This window comes from Dendrobates tinctorius, unplaced genomic scaffold (assembly GCF_039654945.1).
Source record: "Dendrobates tinctorius isolate UK_male_01 unplaced genomic scaffold, ASM3965494v1 ptg000164l, whole genome shotgun sequence".
NCBI lineage: Eukaryota > Metazoa > Chordata > Amphibia > Anura > Dendrobatidae > Dendrobates > Dendrobates tinctorius.
In genome coordinates, this window is record NW_027361831.1 from 165,731 (window position 1) to 178,171 (window position 12,441).

At 45.2% G+C, this 12,441-nt stretch overlaps 1 long non-coding RNA gene across 1 annotated transcript; it reads left to right on the plus strand.

Moving 5' to 3' along the window:
* Positions 1–4,590: 4,590 nt before the first annotated feature.
* Positions 4,591–6,420, plus strand: LOC141052963 (uncharacterized). The gene is made up of 3 exons (XR_012220938.1): positions 4,591–4,894; positions 5,126–5,475; positions 6,237–6,420. It is a non-coding gene; the product is annotated as an uncharacterized lncRNA (long non-coding RNA).
* Positions 6,421–12,441: the final 6,021 nt, after the last annotated feature.

Sequence of the window (12,441 nt, forward strand, 5' to 3'; positions counted from 1 at the left end):
AAAGTTTGCATGAGCAGACGCATAAGTGGGATGCTCATGCTTATGATGGCGTCGTCTGCGCTTACCAGCCGTGTGCATTCCTCAAAACACTGAAGGACTTTACAGAGGTCTTTCAGCTTCGACCACTGCACACCTGTCAACTCCATGTCTGCCCTCAAAGTGCCTGGCTGTGTATCCTCCCACAAATGCATTCTGGCCTGCCTCTGTTCGCACAGCCGCTCAAACATGTGCAGGGTGGAGTTCCACCTTGTTGCAATGTCGATAATTAGGCGGTGCTTGGGAAGGTGGTGCAATCGCTGCAGCTTCTGCATACGACTGGAGTGTACCGGTGACCGGCGGATGTGCGTGCACAGTCTTCGCACCTTCTGGAGCAGGGCTGTTAACTCCGGATAATTATTGAGGAAGCACTGCACCACCAGGTTCAAGGTGTGAGCCAAGCAAGGTATGTGTCTGAGTTTTGAAAGGGCTATGGCTGCCACAAAATCCTGGCCGTTATCACTAACTACCTTGCCTGCCTCAAGATGTAGACTGCCCAGCCATGACTCAGTTTGTCGCTGAAAGTAGTGGGCCAGTACCTCCGCGGTGTGTCTGTCGCCCAAACACATCATCTTCAACACAGCCTGCTGACGCTTTCCACTAGTTGGTCGATAGGGGGACACCTCGTGTGTAACAGTGGCAGCTGCGGATGGAGTGCTCGTGCGACTGCGCTCTGTGGACAAGCTTTCGTTTCTGGAAGAGGAGGAGGAGGGTCGAACGCCTACAGCTGTTTCCTATACCGTGGGCTAGGCAGCACTGTCCCACCACCGCTGTCCCCTGTGGACCCTGCATCCACCACATTAACCCAGTGCGCAGTGATGGACACGTAACGGCCCTGGCCATGCCTACTGGACCATGCATCAGTTGTGAGGTGCACCTTTCCACTCACTGATTGCTTGAGTGCATGGACAATGCGGTCTTACACATGAAGGTGGAGGGCTGGGATGGCTTTGCGAGAAAAGAAGTGGCGACTGGGTAGGTCATAGCGTGGTACTGCGTAGGCCATGAGTTCGTGGAAAGCTGCGCTTTCCACCAACCGATAGGGCATCATCTCTAACGAGATTAGTTTGGCAATGTGGGCGTTCAAACCCAGTGTACGCGAATGAGAGGATGAGTACTTTCTTGTCCTACTCATAGTCTCTGGTAGGGTGAGCTGGACTTGAGAGCTGCATATGGTGGAACTGGTGGTGGACAGGGCGGATTGAGAGAGGGTTGATGATGGTGATGGAGTTGGTGTTCTTTCTGATGGCCTAGATTCAGTCTTTCGTTGATATAACATTGTGATTCCCTGACTGCTTTGGCCTTGCAACGACACCTCAACATTTGCTGCTGTGCTAACCGTTGGGCTTACAGTGGGGGAAACAATGTAGCGTTGCTGACTACCTTCTTTGGGAGCAGATGCACATGTGGTACTGGAGGTTTGGTGTTCCGTCCACGATTGCAAGTGCATGGTGGTTAAATTTCTAAACATGCAACTGGTAATCAAATTTCTCAGATTTTTCCCTTGGCTAAAGGTCTTTGCGCACTTCTTACAGATAACCTTGGCCTGATCATTAGGATTTTGTTCAAAAAAGTGCCACACTGCACTCTTCCTACTATGGAAGACATTTTGCGGCCTTGCACACTGTGCTATTTTGACCATCTGGCCAAGCTGTCCTGCAACTCTTTTGATTTTTTTAACCTGTTTTTGGACTGCTCCGGGCCTGCCAGATAACAGCTGTTGCGATGTCGATGTCTGCTGCGGATGCTCCTCCTCCTCTTCAGAGCTATTGGCAGCGGCACCCTCTTCCCCCAATGGATGCCAATCTGGATCAACTACTGGGTTATCCATCACCTCCTCTTCAATGTCATGTGCACCTTCCTCTGTGTCACAGTGTATGGTGGTATAGTATGCGGGAAGGGGCACCTGAGTCTCATCAGGGTCAGATTCTGGCTCAGTACACTGCGAGGACAATGTAGTGCTCTGAGTGAATGTACCAGCAGAATCATCTATCAGTGGCTGTGCATCAGTGCACTCCACGTCAGATTCATCTTGGCCTGGGTAATTCACCATTTGACTTGATAACCCAGGCATGGTATGTGAAAACAGCTCCATGGAGTAATCTGTAGTGTGGCCTGCGGCATCCTTCAATTTTGGTTGGGGTGAAGGACACAAGGAAAGGTGTGGTTCATGACTATGAGCCTCCAATGACGACTCAGTGCTTATATTTTTTAAAACTTCAGAAGAGGAGGCGATAGAGCTGGAGGCTGAGTCAGCAATGTAAGCCAAAACTTGTTCCTGAAGCTCTGGCTTAAAAAGCGGTTTGCCTACTCCCAGAAAAGGAAGCCTTCGAGGCCTTGTGGAGCCAGACAATGACGCAGGCTCAACACCTCCTGCATTCGGTGCTATTTTGCTTTTGCCACTACCAGCAGATCCACCACCAACACTAACACCATCATTACCAGCTGGCAACCCCCGCCCACTTCCACGGCCTCTTCCACCTCACTTCCTCATTTTTGGTAAAAATGTACCCAAAATTCCACCAACTATATAGTACTGTAAAACAAGGTACAAGGTGTATATAGGACTGGGGAGAATTGGAAGCTCTGTACAGACTTGAGGACACTGTTGTATTGTGTCAGGCCCAGTGTATATTACTCCGCTATATCACAGGCTGAGTTTAGCTGGTGTAAAAAATGTCTATATAGGACTGGGGAGAATTGGAAGCTCTGTACAGACTTCAGGACACTGTTGTATTGTGTCAGGCCCAGGGTATATTACACCGCTATATCACAGGCTGAGTTTAGCTGGTGTAAAAAATGTCAATATAGGACTGGGGAGAATTTGAATTTCTGTACAGACTTGAGGACACTGTTGTATTGTGTCAGGCCCAGGGTATATTACACCGCTATATCACAGGCTAAGTTTAGCTGGTGTAAAAAATGTCTATATAGGACTGGGGAGAATTTGAATTTCTGTACAGACTTGAGGACACTGTTGTATTGTGTCAGGCCCAGTGTATATTACATCGCTATATCACAGGCTGAGTTTAGCTGGTGTAAAAAATGTCTATATATGACTGGGGAGAATTGGAAGCTCTGTACAGACTTGAGGACACTGTTGTATTGTGTCAGGCCCAGTGTATATTACACCTCTATATCACAGGCTGAGTTTAGCTGGTGTAAAAAATATATCCAAACAGTCCCTCATAACCAAATGAAGGGCAAAGAAGAGGTCCCACAATAAACTTCAATTAAAAGGTATATATTTTTATTAACAAAATTCTAAAAACAATGTGAACAAGCAGCAAGATAGCCATGATAGAGAACACCTAATAATGAAAAGTGGGCTATAACATTGTGCAGGGTATAGGACAGATCCCAACACATGAATAAAGAGATATTTAATAAAAATCCATAGTAATACACAATGAGGAATTCCAAGTGAAGAATAATCCCCTAATACAATGGTTAAATTTTTCACCCTTAATAATCCATGCTGCATAAGTAAAATACACCATACACATACAATGTAAAAACCCTAACAATGGTAATTAGCCGCAAAGGAAGATAAACCATTATCAGAGCTCCATTATTAAGGACCATAAATCAGTCGGTAAATAAACCCTAATAGGGAAAAAATAAATAAAAGAGCAAAATATGATATCTACCTGTGGCACAGAATCAAAAGGTGTCCCCACACCCCGACGCGCGTTTCGCCCCCAGCTTCTTCCGGGGGCGTGTCTACAGGCAGGGTGACCGTGCTTTTATATATCGAGAGGCCAATCAAAGAGAAAAAAGGTTGTGAGGGGCGGCACCCGTCAGTATGATCGGCGCATAGCGCGTCCGCCCGCCTCCCCGTGCTCACTTCCCATCGACGTTCAATGACACGCAAACAGAACGTTGCGTGTCAATAGGTGAGCGTCATAGGAAGCGACAGAGATACGAGAGGAGGCGCATGCGCACCACTGTCAGATCGCCCCTTACACAAAAACCAAGGAGGCCATCGGCAACGACCCAGATATGGGAGAATACTCGCACACATCGCCATATGATCGCTCCTAGATATAAAGGAAATGGGGAGGTAGCTAAAATACCAGTCTTAGTAGCTGTGATCCGAGGACATGAAAAAAGACAAAAAAGCAAAAGGTGTAAATAAAATAAAAATAAGACATAAATAAGATATGGTGATAAAAATAAATATAAAATAAAAACAAAAAATAATAAATAAAAAATAAATAAAAAATAAAAAATAATAAATAAATAATATAATGATAATAATAAATAAACCACCAGAATGGTGACAGATACCACCACACAAAAACATATATATCTAAATGGGAAACTTCAAAAATCAATATAAACAAAAATACCTCTAATGAGAATTTAAAAGTGACAATGTGAATTCATTAAAAAGCCAAATAAATCCTCATATCAGAGTGACTTAGTGACTATAAAGTGAAAGTGCAAGACCAAAATATGTCCATTTTGTACCAACAGTGTACATAATTTAATATTGTACGAAAGTGTGACATCATACTCATATAGTCACAAATGTGAATATGAAGTGAAAAAGTGACATTGAAAGTGACGGTGCATACTAGAAATGTAACCCTCCCATCTTTTATTAGGGATACGAATCAAGCCCTACAACGTTTAGACCAGATACAATTGGATGACAATATGGTGCTCGTGACTGCGGAAGTAGAAGCCCTCTACACATCAATTAGACATAAGGATGGTTTGGCGGCCACATCCTGGTTTTTACGTTCAAGCAACATTGATGGTGATTTGGTGGATCTTATCCTAATTTTATTGGAATTTATCCTGACGCATAATGTTTTCATTTTTAATGGAATAATCTATCGTCAACTCCAAGGTACAGCTATGGGGGCATCTTGCACCCCCTCCTATGCTAACCTCTTTTTGGGGGCGTGGGAACGGGATATCTTTATGGGAGATGATTTTGAAGAAATGGGCAAAGTACACAATTGGATGAGATATATTGATGATATCCTCTTTGTGTGGGAGGGTACAGATACGGAATTGGTAAATTTGTTTCATAAATTAAATAAGAACAATATTAATGTGAAACTTACATTTAAAACAGGTAAGGCATTGGAATTTCTGGACATCTGGATTGAAGCATCATCTGATGGAATTCTCCATACAGATATATTTAGAAAACCAACGGCTACCAACTCTTATCTTATGGCTGATTCTTCCCATCCAATAAGCACCATTCGAGGTATCCCTATTGGCCAATTTTTGAGGGCTAAAAGGATCTGTTCGGATCCTTCGCTCTTTGAAAAACAAAGTCTGGAACTCAAAACAAGATTTGAAGATAGGGGATATAGCCGGAAAATGATTCAGAGAGGCTACAAAAGGGCTTTGACCACGTCTAGAAATGAGCTATTATTCAGTGGCAAAAAGAAAATGACTAAAGAGGATAATACACAGGTACGTTTCATATCTACTTTTAATGGCCAATGGCATAACTTGCGGGAGATTATTTTGAGACATTGGGACATTCTATTATCAGATCCCATCTTGAAGCAAATTCTGCCAGAAACACCTCAATGTGTTGCCTGACGTTCAGTCAATTTTAAGGACCTTTTGGTCCATAGTCATTATGACAAAGGTAACACATCTAAAAATAAAAAAGTGTTAAATTCAGGGTTTTTTCCTTGTGGTTTGTGCAAGGCATGTTCAAATCTTATTAAAACTAGGACCTTCAAAAATGCTGATGGATCAAGGATTTTCCACATTTGGAAACATCTCACTTGTACATCAAAGGGGGTAATATACCATGCGGAGTGCCCCTGTGGGAAAGTGTATGTGGGACTCACTACAAGAGAATTTAAACTGAGAGTAAGAGAACATGTTCTTGATATTGAAAAGGCTGCCACGGTGGAAGATATGACAACTCTAAAGAGCATACCCAGACACTTCAAGATGTATCACGATTGCAACCCTAGGGGTTTGCGTTTTAAAGCCATAGACCAATGGGATTTGAGTCTTAGAGGTGGTAATCTGGGTAGGGCTTTAGCTCAATTGGAATGTCGGTGGATCTATCGCTTGGGTACTCTTAGTCCTGCTGGTCTGAATGAGAACATGGGTGTCTCCTCTTTTTTGTAGAGGCGTTCATTTTATAGGGTGGTGATTCTTTATTTGGGTTTTTTTAGTGTTTTTATGTCATATTCTAACTGTTGTGTTTTTAGTTTCACTTAGGCCTTTCTTGAGAATTTCTTCACGGCGTCCATGTCGGGATCTGCAGCTACCAGTGAATAAAGGACTGAATGAGGAAGCTTTTTCTTCTTGCTCTTTCATGGCTTTTTTATTCCTCTGGATTTTTTCCTCGGGATTGTGTAGCACTTTTATATGACATTTTCACCTGTTTATTTTGTATGATGACATGGTACTGTCTTATTACAATAAACAACTTACATTTCTAGTATGCACCGTCACTTTCAATGTCACTTTTTCACTTCATATTCACATTTGTGACTATATGAGTATGATGTCACACTTTCGTACAATATTAAATTATGTACACTGTTGGTACAAAATGGACATATTTTGGTCTTGCACTTTCACTTTATAGTCACTAAGTCACTCTGATATGAGGATTTATTTGGCTTTTTAATGAATTCACATTGTCACTTTTAAATTCTCATTAGAGGTATTTTTGTTTATATTGATTTTTGAAGTTTCCCATTTAGATATATAAGTTTTTGTGTGGTGGTATCTGTCACCATTCTGGTGGTTTATTTATTATTATCATTATATTATTTATTTATTATTTTTTATTTTTTATTTATTTTTTATTTATTATTTTTTGTTTTTATTTTATATTTATTTTTATCACCATATCTTATTTATATCTTATTTTTATTTTATTTACACCTTTTGCTTTTTTGTCTTTTTTCATGTCCTCGGATCACAGCTACTAAGACTGGTATTTTAGCTACCTCCCCATTTCCTTTATATCTAGGAGCGATCATATGGCGATGTGTGCGAGTATTCTCCCATATCTGGGTCGTTGCCGATGGCCTCCTTGGTTTTTGTGTAAGGGGCGATCTGACAGTGGTGCGCATGCGCCTCCTCTCGTATCTCTGTCGCTTCCTATGACGCTCACCCAGGGCCGGTTTTAGGCAAAGTGGGGCCCTAGGCAAAGTTTAAAATGGGGCCCCAAATGCTAACATACTGCACATCACACAGAAGCATTTTGATTGTATTTACATGCACTGAGTTCGGGCCGCTAAATGATCGTCAAAATTGAAGTTGTTCAATGCTTGTTTCCCGGCCTCTTTCCACCATCTGAGAAAGAATGGGAACAGAACGATCACTAAGGGTGTGTGCACACGTTGCGGTTTTTGCTGCGGTTACGCCGCAGTTTCCATGCAGTTTACAGTACAATGTAAACCTATGGAAAACCAAATCCGCCGTGCACATGCTGCGGAAAATTCTGCGCCCATTTGCTGCGGTTTATTTTCCGCAGCATGTTACGTCTTTTTTGCGGGACCGCAGCTGCAGTGTATGTTCTGGGACATACAAATCAATCTCTCTCTCTCTCATTCACACTGCCAAACCGCACTAGAACCTGCATCAAATCCACTGTACACATGCTAGGAATCCGCAGAAAAAATGCATGTGTTTTACCCTGCAGTTTCTGCCAAGAGATATGGATTCTCTGCAGAAAAAGCCGCAGACTAATCCGCAACGTGTGCACACACCCTAAGGGTGGTTTCACATTAGCATTTCAGGCCACAGCATCGGCCTGCACACGGCCGCCGCTAAGCCCCGCCACCTGCCGCGCCTCCTCCGGTAGCTCCGCCTACGGGCGCATGACGCTGCATGCGTCCTGCGTCCCCTATCTTTAGCACTGGGGACGCAGGCCGTGCGCAGATATGCATTTGGCGGCGCATGCGTCCTTTTGACGGTGCGCCGACCAGCGCCAAACGCAACCTGTTGCAATTTGGTGCGCTCGGCGCACCGTCAAAAGGACGCATGCACCGCCAAACACATACCTGCGCACAGCCTGCGTCCCCAGTGCTAAAGATAGGGGATGCAGGACGCATGCAGCGTCATGCGCACATAGGCGGAGCTACCAGAGGAGGCGCGGCAGGTGGCGGGGCTTAGCGGCGGCCGTGTGCGTCCCCAGTGCTTAAGCGTCATGCGCCCGTAGGCGGAGCTACCGAAGGAGGTGCGGCAGAGAGCGGGGGGCTTAGCGGCCTGCAACGTTAATGTGAAACCACCCTAACAGATCACCATACAGTATCATGTTATCAGCAGGACATCTACAGTTTACACCCCATAGTCCTCCATATAATATAATCTGCCCCAAAGTCCTCCATATAGTATAATACACTCCTTATAGCTCTCCATATATTAAAATACACTGCTCAGTCCTCCATATAGTATACTACACTCCTCATAGCCCTCCATATATTAAAATACACTGCTCGGTCCTCGGTATAATACACTTCATATAGTATAATGCACCGCCATAGTCACCCGTGTAGTACAAATCACTTCCCATAGCATAATGCACCCCATAGTTCTTCATATAATGTATTCCCCATAGTCCTCGATACAGCATAATGCAGCCCACATATAGTATAATGCAGCCACCCCACAGAGTATAATGCAGCCCCGCCATACAATATAATGTAGCCCCCATAGAATATAATGCAGCCACTCCACAGAATATAATGTAACTCCCCATAGTATATAATGCAGTCCCACCCCCCATATAGTATAATGCAGCCCCTCCATAGAATATATGGCAACCCCCTCATGGGATATAATGAAGCCCCTTATATAGTATAATGTAGCCCCTCCATAGAATACAATGTAGCCCTCCTCATATAATAACTATAATACAGCATCCCCCATAGAATATAATACAGCCCACCTCCCCATAGAATATAATGTAGCCCTTCATATTATTTAACACAGCCTCCCCCTATAGAATATAGTGTAAAATGTACCCTACATGGTATATAACACACCGCATAGTATACAGCCCAGCCCACCATGGTATACAGCCCACCATGGTATACAGGCTGTATACCATGCTGGGCTGTATAATACAGCCCAGCATTGTATAATATAGCCCGCCCAGCATGGTATAATACAGCCCAGCATGGTATAATACAGCCCAGCATGGTATATAGCACCCCAGAATGGAATAATACAGCCCAGTATGGTATAATACAGCCCAGCATGGTACTGTATATAGCCCCCCCCCCAGAATGGTGTAATACAGGCCAGCATGGTATAATACAGCCCAGCATGGTATATAGCACCCCAGAATGGAATAATACAGCCCAGTATGGTATAATACAGCCCAGCATGGTATATATCCCCCCAGCATGGTATAATACAGCCCAGCATGATATATAGCACCCCAGAATGGAATAATGCAGCCCAGTATGGTAAAATACAGCCCAGCATGGTACTGTATATAGCCCCCCCCAGAATGGTGTAATACAGGCCAGCATGGTATATAGCCCCCCCCCCAGAATGGTATAATACAGCCCAGCGTGGTATATAGCCCCCCCAGAATGGTATAATACAGCCCAGCATGGTATATAGCCCCCCCAGAATGGTATAATACAGCCCAGCATGGTATATAGCACCCCAGAATGGAATAATACGGACCAGTATGGTATAATACAGCCCTGCATGGTATATAGCCCCCCCAAAATGGTATAATACAGCCCAGCATGGTATATAGCCCCCCCAGAATGGTATTATACAGCCCAGCATGGTATAATACAGCCCAGCAAGGTATATAGCCCCCCCAAAATGGTATAATACAGCCCAGCATGGTATATAGCCCCTCAGCACGGTATGATACAGCCCAGCACGGTATAATACAGCCCGGCATGGCATATAGCCCCCCAGCACGGTATGATACAGCCCAGACCGGTATAATACAGCCCAGCATGGCATATAGCCCCCCAGCATGGTATGATACAGCCCAGCACGGTATATAGCACCCCCCAGAATGGTGTAATACAGGCCAGCATGGTATAATACAGCCTAGCATGGTATATATCCCCCCACAGAATGGTATAATACAGCCCAGCATGGTATATAGCCCCCCCAAAATGGTATAATACAGCCCAGGACGGTATAATACCGCCCAGCATGGTATAATACAGCCCTGCATGGTATATAGCCCCCCCAGAATGGTATAATACAGCCCTGCATGGTATATAGCCCCCCAGAATGGTATAATACAGCCCAGCATGGTATAATATAGCCCAGCATTGTATATAGCCCCCCCAGCCTGGTATAATACAGCCCAGTATGGTATATAGCCCCCCCCAGCATGGTATAATACAGCCGAGCATGGTATGATACAGCCGAGCATGGTATATAGTCCCCCCAGAATGGTGTAATACAGCCCAGCATGGTATATAGCCCCCCCCAGCATGGTATGATACAGCCGAGCATGGTATATAGTCCCCCCAGAATGGTGTAATACAGCCCAGCATGGTATATAGCCCCCCCAAAATGGTATAATACAGCCCAGCATGGTATATAGCCCCCCAGAATGGTATAATACAGCCCAGCACGGTATAATACAGCCCAGCATGGTATATAGCCCCCCCAGAATGGTATAATACAGCCCAGCATTGTATATAGCCCCCAGCACGGTATAATACAGCCCAGCATTGTATATAGCCCCCCCCAGCCTGGTATAATACAGCCCAGCATGGTATATAGCCCCCCCAGCCTGGTATAATACAGCCCAGCATGGTATATAGCCCCCCCAGCATGGTATAATACAGCCCAGCATGGTATAATACAGCCGAGCATGGTATATAGCCCCCCAGCATGGTATGATACAGCCGAGCATGGTATACATATAGTCCCCCCAGCATGGTATAATACAGCCCAGCATGGTATATGGCCCTCCCAGCATGGTATATATCCCCCCAGCATGGTATATAGCACCCCCCCAGCATGGTATATAGCCCCCCAGCATGGTATATAGCGCCCCCCCAGCATGGTATATAGCGCCCCCCCAGCATGGTATATAGCGCCCTCCCAGCATGGTATATAGCCCCCCAGCATGGTATATAGCGCCCCCCCAGCATGGTATATAGCCCCCCCAGCATGGTATATAGCGCCCCCCAGCATGGTATATAGTCCCCCCAGCATGGTATATAGCGCCCCCCCAGCATGGTATATAGCGCCCTCCCAGCATGGTATATAGCCCCCTAGCATGGTATATAGCGCCCCCCCAGCATGGTATATAGCCCCCCAGCATGGTATATAGCGCCCCCCCAAAGTGGCCCCACAGTCTAGTACTCGCACTGATTTAAAAAAAAACAAAACAAAAAAACAACACTCCTCACCTTCTCCTCATGCCCGCGCTGCTGGCTGCTCCTGTCTCCTCCTGCACACAGTGAGAGCGCAATGACGTCATTGCGCCCCCGCTGTGTCAGAGGCAGAGCGGGGAATGATGGGAGAGGGAGCGTCAGCTGACGCTCTCTCCCCATCAATGCCTCCTTCAGTGCGGCGGCGGGAGTCGGCGCTGGGGGCAGGCGGGCCCTCCTGCCTCACAGGGGCCCCATAGTGGCTGTGTGATGTGCCGCTGGCTGGGGGCCCCTGGAGAAGCGGGGGCCCTAGGCAGCTGCCTGGTCTGCCTGCCCATAACGCCGGCGCTGCGCTCACCTATTGACACGCAACGTTCTGTTTGCGTGCCATTGAGCGTCGATGGGAAGTGAGCACGGGGAGGCGGGCGGACGCGCTATGCGCCGATGATACTGACGGGTGCCGCCCCTCACAACCTTTTTTCTCTTTGATTGGCCTCTCGATATATAAAAGCATGGTCACCCTGCCTGTAGACACGACCCCGGAAGAAGCTGGCGGCGAAACGCGCGTCGGGGTGTGGGGACACCTTTTGATTCTGTGCCACAGGTAGATATCATATTTTGCTCCTTTATTTATTTTTTCCCTATTAGGGTTTATTTACCGACTGATTTATGGTCCTTAATAATGGAGCTCTGATAATGGTTTATCTTCCTTTGTGGCTAATTACCATTGTTAGGGTTTTTACATTGTATGTGTATGGTGTATTTTACTTATGCAGCATGGATTATTAAGGGTGAAAAATTTAACCATTGTATTAGGGGATTATTCTTCACTTGGAATTCCTCATTGTGTATTACTATGGATTTTTATTAAATATCCCTTTATTCATGTGTTGGGATCTGTCCTATACCCTGCACAATGTTATAGCCCACTTTTCATTATTAGGTGTTCTCTATCATGGCTATCTTGCTGCTTGTTCACATTGTTTTTAGAATTTTGTTAATAAAAATATATACCTTTTAATTGAAGTTTATTGTGGGACCTCTTCTTTGCCCTTCATTTGGTTATGAGGGACTGTTTGGATATATTTGG